Source organism: Staurois parvus, unplaced genomic scaffold (genome assembly GCF_062004578.1).
Source record: "Staurois parvus isolate SC_StPar_1 unplaced genomic scaffold, SC_StPar_1.0 ptg000006l, whole genome shotgun sequence".
NCBI classification, from domain to species: Eukaryota; Metazoa; Chordata; class Amphibia; order Anura; family Ranidae; genus Staurois; species Staurois parvus.
The window spans coordinates 2932112-2946877 of NW_028317802.1; positions in this window are offsets into that span (position 1 = coordinate 2932112).

Consider the following 14766-nt stretch of genomic DNA (forward strand, 5'->3'; position numbering starts at 1 on the left):
GGAGCTCCAGACCTAGGGAGATTGATGGTTATTTTGTATTTCTTCCATTTGGGAATAATCGCTCCAACAGTAGTCTCCTTCTCATCAAGCTTCTTGCTGATGGTCCTGTAGCCCATTCCAGCCTTGTGCAGGTCTACAGTCTTATCCCATACGTCATTTGACAGCTCTTTGGTCTTGCCCAGGGTAGTGATGTTTGAATGGAAGCAAGCAATTCTGTGGCCAGGTGTCTTTTATACACACAACGAACTGTCATTAGTAGCACCTTCTTAAATTGACAGGACTAATCTGTGTACCACATAAGCACATAGCCAATCTGTGGGAGCCAGAATTATTGTTGGTTGGTAGGGAATCAAATACTTATTTTACTTACTCTACTGCAGTTTAATTTATAACATTTGTATCATGTGTTTTTTTCTGGATTTTTGGTTGATATTCTGTCTCTATCATTTAAAATACTCCTGAGATAAAAATGATAGACCCTTCATTTCTTTGTAAGTGTGCAAACCTACAAAATCTGCAGGGGATCAAATAATTATTTTCCCCACTGTATAAAGTCTGAGGTTGAGCAGTGTAAATAGAAGCCCAACATGTCAAGCCTAAAATTTGTGTGTGCCCATGAAACAGCAAGAATCTTTGGTAACCTAAATTTAAAAGCCCCTACAGGTCATTAGTATAACGTTAGCCATGATTAATGGGTCTAGAATTACTGCTCCCACTCCAGCATGTATGACAATATGTAACGTGCGCAATTTATGTTTTTATGCGAAGGTGCAACCCCATGCATGTGTTTACATTCCTATGTTTTTAAGGAGGTTTTGAATGCTTGGGGATAACTAATTTTTTTTTTACAATTTTTCCACCAAACTTTATTTTTCATCACATAGGGGTCTAAAAGTCTCTATGTGATGTTTTTTGGTAACAGGTTTTCTTTATCAAGGACTTTCAGAGCCCTTGGTGTCTTACTTGCCCTCCAATGAAGCTAATGGAGCCAGATCCAGATTGCGAGAACCCTGTGCAACCCTGCTATCTGAAAAACAATCCAATGCAGATTGCTTTTGAAAGGGCGGTAGACACTGCCGCTTGCATGAAAGTTCCTTGAGGGCAGGGATTAATGTGGATGTATACATGTACATTCACATCATGTACTGTATGTAAAGTTCTGTATAAATGGTTGGTGTTAATTAAATATCTGAAATAAACACAATGAGAATGAGAAATTGATTTATTAAGGGGATAGGGACTGTTCACTCAGCAAAGTGAATGCTTGCTGAGCTTAGTAAAAAGGGTGACAATGTCTACTTCACTTAACTAATCATGTACTTGCCAAATCTTTTTATTTTCCCCTTGTACATGAATGGATACTCAAAGTGAGTACAAGTTCACCTTAATTACTACCAATAAGTTTGTTAAGTGAACCACCTTTTCTTCTATAGTGAATCAACCCAAATAAGAGAAAGGAGTCTAAGGCCATGTTCATACGGGAAAACTAAAGAGTATGCCCATGGATGGTTACACTTAACTGCACAGGGATGCATAGGTGTTCCATGCATCTCTGTGCAGGCGGTCTGATTTGTGTCAGTTGGGACACAGCAGCTGCTCCCAATTTGACATCCATGTTGGTGAAGGTGCGTGTCCCCAAACGCACACATTTTTACATCAGATGTGTCAACAATGGGACTGCCTGCAGGGGGATGCGTGGAACACCTGTGCATCCTAATGCGGGTAAAATACATCCCTCCAAAGATCTGAAATAAATATAAGACCACACCAAGATGCCTGACAATAACAGTGTGTACCATAGTCTGAGCAATGTTTGTTTCATTACTATTCAGGATTAAAATATCTGCTTTTACCCACTTGGCTCAACTCAAATTATTTTCAACCATACAACTGTAGTTTCAGATCTGAAAAATGAAAGGCAGAAAATAATGATTGCTATATCTTAGTGAATTGAGCCTTTTTTGGCTTAATACATAGGACATAGAACAATCCCCAGGTACTGTGACACAGCAAAGAAAAATGAAATTAACACTTTCTGTTGCAAATTATTTTAAAGGTACATTAGCAAAAAGTGAATATAAAATTGTATATGTACTTAAATAAACAGGAACAGAGTGCTGTGAGTGGCATTTTCCTATAAAGCTGTTTTGCGCATTAGGCCTAATACAATCACAATATTACATTAGGTGTTGGGCTTGCCACAGAAATTTTCATCAATATGGTTCTAATTGCCTGATGAGGGCTGTAGAAATCTTACCCTACTAATAGAATGACAATTAGATTGGTTTAGTGGAATCGTGCCAGACTGTGATTTCATTCACTCTATGCAGTGGCCTAATAGAGACAAGAATCAGGATGTCAGATTTGGAGACTAATGAAAACATTTGAAAAGTAATACAAAAAATACAGGGGCAGTAACCACTTCAAGACCAAAAGTCCTAAAGCTGAACTACAGACACAAGCACTTTCCGTTAAATATATATATATTTTTTAATTTATTTCAGGTACTTATATAGCGCCGTCAATTTACTTTACATATATATCATATGTTCCTGTATAGCCACACAAGGATATAAATTCACTTTGTTAGCACCAAATGCCCTTGCAAATCCAGATATCACGTGTAAAGTAGAGGTTATATCAGCACTGCCTTGGCAGACAGCAGAGCTGTGGGAGTGACCCAGTAGCTCCACCCACTACCGTCTGCCACAGGGGGGCAGGTACAAGACCAGTCACCAGGGGCGGACTGACCATTTGGAAACTCGGGCACTGCCTGAGGGCCCGGGGTTAGTAGGGGGCCCCATGAGATGCCCCTGGTACCTTTTTCATAGGCTTTTTTGAGTTTGGGCAAGGACACAGTGGCCCCATGATCCCCTATTGCCCGGGGCCCCATGAGTTGTCAGTCCGCCCATGCCAGTCACCCTGCACAAGGAGAGAGAAGCAGTGACTGGTCTGTTATGAAAAATAGAGGAGTTACCACTCAGATGAACAATCCACATCAAACCAAGACAGGTGCAGACTCTGGCTCACCACCACATGTAATGGAATGAGGAAGAAGGGTAAGCCGCACACCGGAGGATTGATGAAATGAAACAGATAAATGATCTATTACATTTCATCAATCCTCCGGTGTGCGGCTTACCCTTCTTCCTCATTCCAGTGACTGGTTTGGTACTGGAAACTCCAACACAAAAGCAGTAGTTTCATACTAGGTTACTGCACAGATCTGAAATAAATATAAGACCACACCAAGAACCAAGTAAAGCCTGCCATAGATAGATCTATTCTCAGCTGTTTCAGCAGGGATTGGCTGAGATTCCATCCATCTATGGGCAGGCTGGTTGTCTCCAAGTCGATCCTTTAATAGGCTTGGGTATAACCAGCCTGTCGGACTTTTTACTTGCGATTACTTTTGGCGGATATAGCCACTACCAGTAATAATTGTGGTATGCTGGCCAGGAAGGCTCCCTCTGAGAGGGATTGACTGTGTTGATGGGGAAATTGAACAATTTTCTTTCCTTCCACCTGTTGTGGGAGGACTGAAAATCAAATCATCTATGGCTTGCCTAAGGATAAACATGCCTCCTGTATTTACCCTGGGTTCACACTAGCCCACAGGCTGCGGGCTGGTTGCGGGTGCAGGAAATCACACCTGTTCCCACATCTGCAACCACCTTAGTTGAATCGCACATTCTGAATGGCACACCCACACATCTCAGGCCACAGCATGATTGTGGGTCCGGGAAGTGCATAGACAAAAAGACCATGCGATTTCCCTGCAGATGTGTTTTTGAAAAGGTGCATGCACCTTTTTTATGTGGGAAACGCATCACAGCAGCCAAATCAAACGAATGGGGTGTACGGCGCACACTAGTGTGAACCGGGCCTTGGTCAATATATGTAAAGCTTTAGGCATTTGAGGCATAATTTGTCATAAAAGGCCTTTAACCTTGCTTTTGGACATGCACTGTTGCATGGTTCTCCTCTACTTTACTACAGGAATGAGTATAGTGATACATATGTAGTTGGCACCTGATTGGTTATTGTTTTCTTGTTGTTGTTGTTTCTCCCATTGTTTCTATATAGAGCCCATTATACAGTACACTAATGCAGTGACAATAAGTAACCATGGTTCAAGATTTGACTTAAAGTGGGACAATGCTTCTTTGTCTTGCTGTAACCAAGAGCACCATCTCAAACCATCTGTTAGCACCATGGTTTTCTATACCACTAATGTCTCAAAAATACAGTAGTTGTTGCAGGTAATGCTTATTGTGACAAATGCAGTGCCCGACCCTTTGTGACAAAGGACTGGCCAATCTCACACCACGCTGTCACTTGCGTAACAATGCCACTCTTAGCTGCACCCTGCCAAAGATTTTCTAGCTTGTGGACCACAATCTAGGTGCCAGCAGCCTCAGAGTGATTGTCACTGGGTTAAGTTAGTTAGACAAATAACCCTTTAAGCTACCACCATCACCATTTTTTTCAAGAAGGAGGAAATTCACAATCTTAGCAATAACAACTATGATTTTAGAATAAACATCTAACACACACTGTCACCACAGACAGGTATTCCTTTAGTTTGCATAAGTGCATTTAGAGACAATTTCAACACTTTTCAAATAAGGGTTTAACCTCCCTAGCGGTATGATTATGTCCATATTTCTGTGCTGAAAGCAGTACATTTTTTTGCATGGAAATATGTATTTTTTTATTGTAGGCCTGTAATTTTTAGGAATACCTCACTGAAATCTGTCCGAACAAGAGTCTAGTAAACATTCCGGGTAGCATAAAACTTGAAACACAAAATCATAAATTATAATTTAATCATAAAAATGATAATATAATAATAATAAATTTATTTCAATAATATAATCAAACCAAAAACACTGGAATTTGAAATATAGCGCCAAGTTCGCACATCGCTGAGCAAAGTCGCAAAATCGTTTTCAGTGGCTGATGACGAATTTCCCCACAAATCATTATCACTCAATTCTGCAAGTAGTTCTGATTTACGATCGCTGTTCTCTAGCTGGTCTAAAACAGCTTTTGACCTAAAGGGGAGCTTTTTGGATGCCATGGACATTTCTCAGTTTCCAGGCAGAAAGAACAGTCAAAATGGAGGCAGGGCACAGGACAAAGCACTAGGGACAAAATGTATGTGAAATGGTTTGATACAGTAATGTTTTACTATGTCAAATTTGTTTATTAGAAAATGACAGTTTCTAAAAAATTTTAAATTTGCCGCTGGTTCCGGCCCCCGTATGTCCCATACATCCCGTACGTCCTGACGCTCGCAGGGACCGGAACACGGAAGCCGGATGCCGGCATTAGTCGGAGGAAATGGCTGGGGATGCTGCAGGGGACACATCGTGGCAGCGAAGGACAAGGTAAGCGCTGCAGGGAATCCCTGAGCAATGCCGCATGGTAAGCCCGAGTCCATCCATAGACTTATGTGGACCGGCAGGTGTCAAAAGTCAGCTGATACCCGCCAGCATCCAATCTGATCCTGTACGCCAAAAACAGACAGATGGGGATCCAGTCCCCATCTGTCCAGCGGATTGGATCGGATGACAATCAGGTGGGAATGGACAGGCGGTCCATTTCCATCTGACCGTTCCATTGAAACCAGCGGGCAATGTCTGTGTCTGCTCTGCTAGTGCAGAGCGGACAGAGACCTGTCATCCACCTGCTCAGCGGGGAACAGCAGAGAGATCCCCCACTGAACAGGTGGATCACGCTGATGGATCCACCCCATCTGAAAGGGGCCAAAGCGGTGAAAAAAGGTAAATACTTGCAAAGTCCTTGGTTTTAGCAGAGTTCAGTCAAAAGTGAGCAAGGTGCTATTGGTTCTCATAACTTGAAAGATGCTCCTTGGTTGATGGTGCACAAAAGCTGTCAAAGTGTCCTGGCATTCTGTTTTTCTGTGGTATCAAAGGGGTGTTGACAGAGACCATCTGACCAATTGTCCAGTTTAAGGGGTGGTTGCTGGGAGGTAATGCGTTTAAGTCCCAGATACAGTTTACTATAGGGGTGTTTGTGGTCAAAATGCTACCCAATAACAGATGAAGGTGAATATGACTTTATTCTGGCTGTGCTATTATTTTTTCATGAGTTATGAAATATGCTGAAGTTTTAGAGTCTTGCTGATAACCAGTCTATCAAGAATGTGTATTCTACCAACTTCCAATGTCTGTTAACTTTCTGGTCACTGAAGCAGCTAAGTCAGACACTTTTATAGGCCCTGTGATGTATATTGGGGGTTAGATCCTACTAGTCCTATTACCAGAATGGTAAGGGTTGTCTGGCAGCAGGTAAGCGTTTGTGAATTGTATGAGCTGAAAGAAAGAGGGAGGGGGAGAGATGAAAAAGTCACTGTGCTATGTCTTCTTATGACAAAATGGCATAGGTGACTTGTGATGTGAACAAAATGGCTGCTACCCACACATCTATTGGGGTGCCAGGTATGCACAACCATCACACTTATGTGTGAGCTATCTATCCCACTAAAGATAACATGTCCTATACAGTGTGCTATGGGTCCTGTTGACTTCTATAGTGTTGATAAACATGTTGACAAATGTCAAAGGTTAAGGCTTCATGTACACTGGGTGTTTTAATAACGCTGGTAACATTAGCTGTGTAAAGTCATGCTAAAAACGTGTTTTTCAGAGTTTTTTAGTGTTTATCCACGTTTTTCGCATTTTTTTTGCTCAAAAAAAGTCCAAAAATGCTGGTTTGCCGTGTTTTATCACGTTTTTCAGTGTTAGAGCGTTTTTACAGCTAAAAAACTCTTCTAGAAACCCACTAGTTCTGGGTTTTTTTTTCAGCCAAAAAACGCCCTTGCCAAAAAAAAAACGTTGATTACAGTCTATGTATACATAGACACATAGGCTAACATTCTGGGGAGTTTACTGGTTGTAGAAAAAACAGCCAAAAGCCAAAAACAGCAGCTGTAAAAACATACAGTGTGTATGAGGACTAAAGCCTAACTCCACATTTACAACCACTTTAAAGAGTTTGTTTGGGCCAAGCTGGCCCCAACTATTTCCTTTGCGGACAGATGTGCCCACCGTCAGAGCTGTATAAACTGTATGTAGCATCAGCTACATACAGTATACAGAGCTGTTGTCACTGGCAGCAGTACAGTATTTTTATGCATCCTCACACTGATGCGGTTCATGCAACAATATCCGTTGGAGGACAACTTCGGCAAAATGTTGTCAGTCCTGGCAGTGGACCCTGCAGTGTCTTATTTAAAACAAAACCCTTACAGTCCCAGTGGTTGATGTACCAGCCTTTAATTACCCTGCATACATCTTTTATCTTGCCAAGTGCAGCCATGCAACCTGCTATTGCATCCATGGATGTTTGTCTGCTCTTGCTGGTTTGTGCAAAGTGCAAGGTGAAGAAACCTGTGGCCCTTAAGTCAGGTTTTTCAGCTAGACAGCACTTTTTTTTTCCTGGAACATTATGCTTTTGTGTGGAAGCCTTTCAGGGGGCTGTCGGTGGTCTTTGCAGCTGAGAGAATCCAGAATATCTCTGATATTATTATACAGGATGTCTAAACATTGGGAAGATTTCTAAAACTGGTGCACACAGAATCTGGTGCAACTGTGCATAGTCACCAGCTTCTAGGTTTTATTGTCAAAGCCTAACTGAACAAGCTAAAGTTAGAAGCTGATTGGTTACTATGCACAGCTGCATCAGTTTCTGTGTGCACCAGTTTTAGTAAATCTTCTCCATTGTGTCTAGAGGATACAAGCTGGACTTTCATGGCTTGCCTCCTCCATGCTTCCTGCTGTCAAATGTACCTGCTGCATACTACAACAAAGTAGCTCTGTTTGCTTCACTGGACCTGTTGTGCTTCCAAGGGATCATATTCCAACCTTTTCATGATGGCCAAGCCAAATTGTGATGCATGGCCCATTCTGGATCTATAGCACTTGAACAAGTTTCTGTATGATCAAAAGTCTTGTATAGAATATGTGTGGTTATTAGTTGCTTATTTCCATCAGGAGAACTTCCTGGCCTTGATGGACATCATGCATGTCTACCACCACATCCCCATTTTTTCTGCCTCGTCAGCATTTGCCGGTAAACTGGTAAGCAAACCTCCTAAGCTACCAGCAGATATTTATAACTGTTTCCAGAGGGGGAGCCCAGACATAGACCTACTGGGGTACAGACTCTACCACATACTGGGCAGGTTTGTATCCAAGTCCAGGGATCCTCAGGCCTTCAGAGTGAATGCCCTAGTCACTCTGTGGAATCAGTTCAGCCTGATTTATGCATTCCTACCTCTCTGAAAGTCCTACTTCCTCTGCTTCAGAGAATAGAGAGAAACAAATCAGTTATTCCCATTGCAGAGACCGGTAGTTTCCCATTCATTAGTTAAAACCTTTGTATGGGGGGGGGGTCACATTGTACCACCAGTGCACTCTCAGTTGACTTTGTGGGACCTCAGTATGATAGTGTCAGCCCATCAGAGGCCAACCATTTGAACCTTTTGGGACATATCTCTCGCTCTTCTTTTCTGAAAGGTTGCCTTTATTGTCTCTATTACTTTGATTAGGAGAGAGTGTCTGAACTTGCGGCAAGGAATGGTAAGTAGCATTCTATGAATATATAAATCTAAAAAAAATAATTAGGTTCACCAAACATTAGCTGGGTGAGTGTCATGGTGCCAATTATGAGATGGTTCTGAAGGTAGGAGTCCATCCTGCCACTATTCAAAGCAGTTGCAGAATTCCATTTTAATTGGATAATAATTTTAAACACACACACAGCTCGTTGATTGGTCTAATGAGTCCAACTCTGACAGCTTAAAAAAAAAAACCTCACTGCACAGAAAGAAAAAAATCCATCCTCACCAAATATCTATTGACTTTTTATTTGAAATCTGGAATGTCGATTCATTTACCAAGAAGAACAGATGATTGACATTACCTTTGGATCTAAAAGGCTCCCTGTAAATATTCTATGAGCTAGAAATGTACTTTCCACTCATTTCAAAGAAAATGTCTCCTCTCTTGATGCACCTAAGGTCACACAGGAAGCTCTGAGTTTGGGTAGAATGTTTAACCCTCAGTGCTGAGCAGGAAACAGACAGGCATTGTTTTGTATATTCTTAACCAATGTTCCATACTGTAAGAGGTTATTTTGATACCTCATTGTCTGCTAATTGCTTACAAGCGTCCATTGTTAAAACTAGCCTTGGACCACCTTCATTTAACCTGTTAAACAGATCAATTATGTTGGCTTATGTCTATGCAGAATGACTGTGACCTTTTCAAGAGAATTGTTTAAGATGCAGCCAATCAAGGAAACAAATAGTGAGTTACATGCTGCCTGTCTGTAGACAACAGACTGGGGTTTTGTTCTATGTTCTGGTAAATTAGCCTTCTGACATAATTTACTAAAGGTTTAAATTAGCTAATACATATATCTCTTAACCTGCTGAGCAAGGTTATACAAATGAAACCTATCAACAGAAGAAACAAGTCTTGAAAAAAAATGTTATACCATAATACACTGCTCAAAACAATTAAAGGAACACCATTTAATCAGAGTATAGCATCAAGTCAATTAAACTCCTGGGATATTGATCTGGTCAGTTAAGTAGCAGAGGGGGTTATTAATCAGTTTCAACTGGTTTGGTGTTAATGAAATTAACAACAGGTGCACTAGATGGGCAGCAATGAGATGATCCCCAAAACAGGAATGGTTTTAGAGGTGGAGACAACTGACATTGTTTTCCCTACTCATCTTGTCTGACTGTTTTTCACTAGTTTTGCATTTGGCTAGAGTCAGTGTCACTACTGGTAGCATGAGGCGATACCTGGACCCTACAGAGGTTGCACAGGCAGTCCAACTCCTCCAGGATGGCACATCAATACGTGCCATTGCCAGGTTTGCGGTGTCTCCCAGCACAGTCTCAAGAGCATGGAGGAGATTCCAGAAGACAGGCAGTTACTCTAGGAGAGCTGGACAGGGCCATCAGTAGGACCAGTATCTGCTCCTTTGTGCAAGAAGGAACAGGATGTGCACTGCCAGAGCCCTAAAAAATGACCTCCAGCAGGCCACTGGTGTGAATGTCTCTGACCAAACAATCAGAAACAGACTTCATGAGGGTGTCCTGGGGGCCCGACATCCTCTAGTGGGTCCTGAGCTCACTGCCTGGCACCATAGAGCTCAATTGGCATTTGCCATTGAGCACCAGAATTGGCAGGTCCAAAACTGGAGCCCTGTGCTTTTCACAGATGAGAGCAGGTTCACCCTGAGCACATGTAACGGGAATGAAAGGGTCAGGATAAACATTATGCTGCCTGTAACATCATTCAGCATGACCGTTATGGTGGTGGGTCAGTGATGGTCTGGGGAGGCATATCCATGGAGGGATACACAGACCTCTACAGGCTAGACAATGGCACCCTGGAGTGCCATTAGGTATCGGGATGAAATCCTTGGACTCCTTGTCAGACCCTACGCTGGTGCAGTGGATCTTTGGGTTCCTCCTGGTGCATGACAATGCCCGACCTCATGTGGCGAGAGCATGCAGGCAGTTCCTGGATGATGTAGGAATTGATACCATTGAATGGTCCCCTCGCTCGCCTGACCTAATACCTCTGAGATATCATGTTTCGGCCCATCCAACGCTGCCAGGTTGCAACTCAGACTGTTTAGGAGCTCAGTGATGCCCTTGTCCAGACCTGGGAGGACACCATCCGTCGTCTTATTAGGAGCATGCCATGACGTTGTCAGGCATGCATACAAGCACGTGGGGGCCATACAAACTACTGAGTACCATTTTGAGTTGCTGCAAATAAATTTCAGCAAAATGGACTAGCATGCTGCATCATTTATTCACTTTGATTTTTGGGGTGCCTTTGAATTCAGTTTTCTGTAGGTTGATAATTTTCATTTCCATAAAACGATGGGGCATCCTTACATTCCTAACACATTACCCAGTCCATATCAGTATAGCTATCCAGCATATTCTTCCCCATTGAGATCTGATGTGTTTTCAAAGTGTTCCTTTAATTTTTTCAGCAACGTATATATCGGTTGCACATATGCCATCCTTCACTATGAGACCATTGGGTTTTATTATTCACAGTGGCTAAATGGTTAGCACTTCCGCCTGGCAGCACTAGGATCGTTGGTTCAAATCCCAGCTACGGCACCACCTGCCTGGAGTTTGCATGTTCTCCCTGTGCCTGCGTGGGTTTCCTCTGGGTACTCTGGTTTCCTCCCACACTCCAAAGACATGCTGGTAGGTGAATTGGATGCTATCTAAATTGGCCCTAGTATGTGTATGTATGAATGAATGTAAATTAGGGACCTTAGATTGTATGCCCCTTGAGGGTTAGGGACTGATGTGAATGTGCAATATATACAGTGAGCAACAGAAGTATTTGAACACCCTGCGATTTTGCAAGTTCTCCCACTTAGAAATCATGGAGGGGTCTGAAATTCACATTGTAGGTGCATTCCTCTCTGAGAGACAGAATTTTAAAAAAAAAATTCAGGAAATCACATTGTATGATTTTTAAAGAATTTGTCTTGCACTGCTGAACATAAGTATTTGAACACCTGAGAAACAGCAAGAATTCTGTCTCTCAAAGACCTGTTACTTTGCCTTTAAAATGTCCACCTCTACTCCACTCATTAATCTAACTTAGTAGCACCTGTCTGAGCTGTTTAAGGACACCTGTCTACCCCACAGTCAGTCAGACGCCAACTACTACCATGGGCAAGACCAAAGAGCTGTCAAAAGACACCAGAGACAAAATTGTAGACCTCCACAAGGCTGGAAAGGGCTACGGGGCAATTGCCAAGCAGCTTGGTGAAAATAGATCAACTGTTGGAGCAATTGTTAGAAAATGGAAGAGGCTAAAGACGACTGTCAGTCTCCCTCGGACTGGGGCTCCATGCAAGATCTCACCTCGTGGGGTATCACTGATGATAAGAAAGGTGAGGAATCAGCCCAGAACTACAAGGGAGGAGCTGGTCAATGACATGAAGAGAGCTGGGACCACAGTTTCAAAGGTCACTGTCGGTAGAACACTACGCCGTCATGGTTTCAAATCATGCATTGCATGGAAGGTTCCCCTGCTCAAGTCATCACATGTCCAGACACGTCTGAAGTTTGCCAATGACCATCTGGATGATCCAGAGGAGGCATGGGAGAAAGTCATGTGGTCAGATGAGACCAAAGTAGAACGTTTTGGTCTAAACTTCACTCGTCGTGTTTGGAGGAAAAAGGATGAGTTGAATCCCAAGAACACCATCCCTACTGTGAAGCATGGGGGTGGTAACATCATGCTTTGGGGGTGCTTTTCTGTGAAGAGGACAGGACGACTGCACTGTATTAAGGAGAGGATGAATGGGGCCTCCTTCCCTCAGTCAGAGCAATGAAGATGGGTCGTGGCTGGGTCTTCCAACATGACAACGACCCGAAACACACAGCCAGGATAACCAAGGAGTGGCTCCGTAAGAAGGATATCAAGGTTCTGGAGTGGCGTAGCCAGTTTCCAGACCTAAATCCAATAGAACATCTTTGGAGGGAGATGAAACTCTGTGTTGCTCAGCGACAGCTCCGAAACCTGACATATCTAGAGGAGATCTGTGTGGAGGAGTGGGCCAAAATCCCTGCTGCAGTGTGTGCAAACCTGGTCAAGAACTACAGGAAATGTTTGACCTCTGTAATTACAAACAAAGGCTTCTGTACCAAATATTACCACTGATTTTCTCAGGTGTTCAAATACTTATGTTCAGCAGTGTAAGACATATAAATTCTTTAAAAATCATGCAATGTGATTTCCTGAATTTCCTGAACTCTAAAATCAGAAAGTTGATGTTTATTGACCATGTATATTGAGAAATTCCACTTGAGAAAGGTCTTAGGAGAGGTGAGCAGCAAATAATAATAAAACAACTCTATGGTAAGAAAAAAAGGGTAGTATACCCCAAGACGGGCTCTAGGTAACTTAAGAAGACAAAGTCCCTGGGTAATGAGAGCCCAAATAATTCACAATTACATAAACTGGGGATGCTAAAATTCAGAGTGTAAAGAAAAATTCAACAAAGTAAAAGCTACAGGTGAACCTGAGCATTTAAAATGACATAAAAAGGCAGTTTAAAAAAGGAACCCTGGAGTGCCATTAGGTATCGGGATGAAATCCTTGGACTCCTTGTCAGACCCTACTCTGGTGCAGTGGATCTTTGGGTTCCTCCTGGTGCATGACAATGCCCAACCTCATGTGGCGAGAGTATGTAGGCAGTCATTTTCATTATAGAAGACCCATCCACAACCCATCTTCAGTATTCTGGCTGAGGGAAGAAGGTTCTGATCCAAGATTTTACAACACATGGCACCGTCCATTGGCTCTCAATGCTGCAAGGTCTGCCTGTACCTTTAGCAGAGAAACAGTCCCTAAGCATAATATTTCCATCTACGTGCTTGACTGTAGGGATGGTATTCTTAGGGTCATAGTCAGCATTTTTCTTCCTCCAAACACTGCAAGTCGGTGTTAATGCCAACAAACTCAATTTTGGTCTTATCTGACCACAGCACTTTCTCCCAATCCTTCTCTGAATCATTTAGATGTTCATTGGCAAACTTATGACGAGCCTGTACATATGCCTTCTTGAGGAGGGGGACCTTGCGGAAGCTGCAGGATTTCAATTCATGGCGGCGTATTGTTTTATCAATGGTTTGGTGACTGTGGTCCCAACTGCCTTGAGATCATTCACAAGCTCTTGCACCGAGCTCCAGACCGAGGGCGATTGATGGTTATTTTGTATTTCTTCAAATTGTGAATACTCACTTCAACAGTGATCTCCTTCTCACTAAGCTTCTTGCTGATGGTCTTGTAGCCCATTCCAGCCTTGTGCAGGTCTACAATCTTGTCCCTGAAGTCCTTTGACAGATGTTTGGTCTTGGCCTTGGTGGTGAGGTTTGAATGGCAGAAAGATTCTGTGGACAGGTGTCTTTTATGCACATAAGTTGTCATTAGGAACACCTTCTTAAATTGACAGGACTAATCTGAGCACGTAGCCAGTCTGTGAGAGCCAGAATTATTCTTGGTTGGTAGGGGATCAAATACTTACTTTACTCACTGAACTGCAACTCCATTTATAACATTTGTATCATGTGTTTTTTTTTTATTTTTGCTTGTTATTTTCTATTATTTAAATTACACCTATTTTAAAAATGATAGACCCTTCATTTCTTTGTAAGTGGGCAAACTTACAAAATCTGCAGATCAAATAATTGCTCTCCACACTGTAAATAGGAGGCCAACACAGCTAAATTATACTGTAGAGCTCAATGCATATGTGTAAGAGGTTGTAAAACTCGAGCATCGTGAGCTGAATTAAAGGAATCTGTTTTTAAAAATGTAATCCATTTACAATTTCAGAAATTAAAGTCATCCCAAGAAGAGGGCAGTGAGTCATACCAGAAATATCGAACTGGGACTTAAACAAGGACTTTGAGATTCAGGGAAGTCCATAAATGTAGACATTATTCACCAAGGTGAGATGATGTCCATTAAGGTGAAGGATTGAAGAGACCACTGAAAGAAGGGACCAAATGTCCAGGAATTCTATATCCAAGGAAAAATACTGCTTCACATGATCAGTATAACATAAGAAGCTCCCAGTCTTCACACAGGACGTTTTCCAGAAAGAAAGGTACAAAGGTACGTAAAAATGGGTGTAACATGTTCCAAAGGTGAACTTATCCTTTAAAAGAGA